Raw genomic sequence first — 3,446 nt, 5'->3', positions numbered from 1 at the left:
ATATATTCATGAATATAATGCTAAACTTGAAATTGAAATTTGGAGACGGGGGCCCACGGGTGCCGCTCGCTTCCTTTATATCACAAATATATAAATTCACACACGCTGCCTTGGTGGAGTGGTTCTACATGGAGTTTGTCATCCCAGTAAGTTGAGCTGAGGTCGAAAGTTTCGATTTTGCTGACAAGGAGCGATTAATGTATCCCCTTGAACAAGACGTGTGTGTTTGTGTGTGTGTGCGGGGGAGGGGGGGGTCATTATATGTGCCCATAGGTCGGAAAACGAGCTCCAAACCACTCCCTGGGAGGGTACTAACTGGCGACCATGAATGAGTGAAATACACACACACACACACACACACACACACACACACACACACACACACACACACACACACATTGAAAATACCCCATCCAGAAATTTCAGTTATCTTAGTGTCCATTGATTATATTTATATTATATTTACAACTACTCTCCGGCTTTATTATGGTACCCGTATGCTCATTCACAGCATTACTATCATGTGTCCTTAATGTGATTTATGAATTGATTTAAATGAATTAAAATTACCATTAATAATGAAAATCGGACATTCTTGCAAGTAATTCCTCATCATATTTTTCTGCTCTCACGCTGCCCGCCAGGCTGCTTTGACTTCCTCTTCTTGACAACGCGCGGCGCCATCTGGTGACGGGCCCGTAGACTGGTACAGTAATTTAAGTAAGCAAAGACTTGTATACATTTTTTTTATTACCATCAGCAAAATATTTGTGTACAAAGAAAATGATTTTGATACCAGCTTAAAATGGTGAGAATGTTTCCCCATCCTACCCTCAAAAAAAAAAAAAAAAAAAAAAAAAGCTATTTATGGCCCCTCCGTGGTGCAAAGGTTAGCACGCCTAGCTACGAATCCGCGGGCCAGGGTTTGAATCTCGGCCCAGGCAGTCGGCGTGTAGCCCACCCACCTGTTCATATTTTCTTTCTGGCTGATCGATAAATCCGCACCCCGAGAAACTTAGGGAAGGTAAACTGTGGTAGCCCGGATGTCACACTGGCTCTGTGTCCTGATGTAACGGGCTATTTCCCACCACAGGCTCAGTGGAAAATATGTCGAATATGAGCAACGAGGCCACGAACAGCTCTAGCGTATTCTCCCCACTCTCCCATTTGGGGTGCCTACTGCTAATAATCTAACTGTAACTGAAACGTAAGAGATTATCATGAGACAGAAAATCAGACAGGCTACTTACTCAATGAAAATGTTAAAGTCCCATTCCGATGTATCTTTAACCCGTCCGCTGCGAATGGCACGGATTTTCCTTTCACTCGTAGCCTGGTAACATAAAATCCCAGGTCTTTCTCTGCCTCTGTGGTGGATAGTGGAGTGTTTCCCATGTGGATACCATCTGGATATCCCCTCCCAAGGTGCATGACTTTACAGTTTCATTCATTGAATTGTAGCAGCCACTTTTTGTTCCGTTCCTGTAGCTTGGTGATGTCTTCTTGTAGGAAATCCGCAGTCAAGGGGTTAACAACAATGTTTCAAACGTGCCGCGACCAGCATCACGGCGGCAAGGTGTGATAGCTGCGATGCCGGTGCAGGAGTCGTGATGGCGTGTGAGAAACTGCCAATAAAACCGAACAACTATGTCTGTTTGCTCTTGCCGTGCCTGGCAAGCGTAACATATCTTATATAATGAATTCAGTTGAGCCTCCTGTAACTTAAGAGGGAGTTTCAGTGTATAATTATGTATGTTAAAAAATTACAAACTGTTTACACACACACACACACACACACACACACACACACACACACACACACACACACACACACACACACACATTCGCACACATGAAAAATATTAACCAAAACGTAACTGAGATTAACAGCAAACAATTTCCTCTCCCGCATCTTTGGCTGAGGCATCGTATGAACAGCTGTCGTCCAGAGAGTCTTTAGTAATTAGCGTGTGTCCCTGGGGAGCGTGGCGCTGCGTGGGAGGAAAGAGGGAGCAAGAGGAAGTATGAAAAAAGAAAGGGAAGAAATAAAAGTATATGATCATTATTCTTTAGCTTCTGTGTTTCGTCTTGACGCAGGACGAGAAACTAAAAGCAAAGCTGACATAATTGATAATGTCAATGTCTGTCTTGAGAAGGTGACGTTCTTTGCAGATCACCGTGTTATTGCTGCCTTAGTGAGAATGCGGGTGTGTTGATGTATGCGTACATTTGTGTGTAATGACGCCCCGAAAATGTGAGCCCACGTACGAACGATAAAATGAGAATGAGAGAATTACTAAAATAATCAGACGCGCTGCTAACTGTTGATGGCATGTGTTTGTTTGTCTTCAGTTAATGTATCATGTTTTTTTGTAGGATATACTTTCTTGGCTGACTTACATGCTAACTTACACTAACTCTTGCAATAACTGTCGTATCTGCAGCAACAAAAGTTAGTGCACATTTGTCACTAACTTCCTATGGTTCAATATTATGATTTATTTTAATGCACTCGTCTTGAATACAGTATGCGGCAGAAAGTTGACGCTGTAAATACACCAGCAGTCAATACGCATGTCAGAGCTTTTGGCATTATACTTGAGCGATTTTTCGTTCCCTTTTCAGAGTTCAGGATCAAATGATTCCGATCATAGGCACAAAAGAGACATAAACAGCATCCCGGGCCGAGGCGGGCCGCGTGCGCTGCTAAAGGAAAAGGCTTTCATTTTATCTCTTATTCGATAGTAATTTACATAGTGTGTATATCTTATTGAGCTTTTACTGGTGATTATGTAATTGTTGACAAACAGTGAGCCGATTATGTTTCGGACTTCAAAACTGGAGTTATTTATTGTGAAGAAAGGCTTTGTTACTGAAGATTACAATATTATCTCCAGGAACACAAAGAGCAACAACGAAGATTACTAATTATATTGCTACTACTACTACTACTACTACTACTACTACTACTACTACTACTACTATATACTACTACTACTACTACTACTACTACTACTACTACTACTTTTTTTATTACAACAAAGGAGGCAGATCAAGGCCACACAAAAAAAGGAAACAATAATATAAAAAAGTCCGCTACTCGCTGCTCCTAAAAAAGAATCAAAAGAGGTGGCCGAATTTACTACTACTACTACTACTACTACTACTACTACTACTACTACTACTACTATTTCTCCTACTTCTACTACTACTACTACTACTACGACTACTATAAAAGGTCAATCTTTTGCTCTCATGGAAAATAGAAAAGAGTATTACGAAGATCATAGATAAAAACAAATCAATTAAATGAGATATGAAGTCAATAACGACATCTGAATATCACACCATAATCTTGGAGCACTAGGGCGACTTCGGTCCAACAGATACGTCAACGCTAAGGTGGTATATGATGGCAGTGTAAGAAGCTTAGTGATAGCAGTAAG

This window comes from Eriocheir sinensis, unplaced genomic scaffold, assembly GCF_024679095.1.
Source record: "Eriocheir sinensis breed Jianghai 21 unplaced genomic scaffold, ASM2467909v1 Scaffold1465, whole genome shotgun sequence".
Lineage (NCBI taxonomy): Eukaryota > Metazoa > Arthropoda > Malacostraca > Decapoda > Varunidae > Eriocheir > Eriocheir sinensis.
This window is presented reverse-complemented; position numbering follows the sequence as displayed.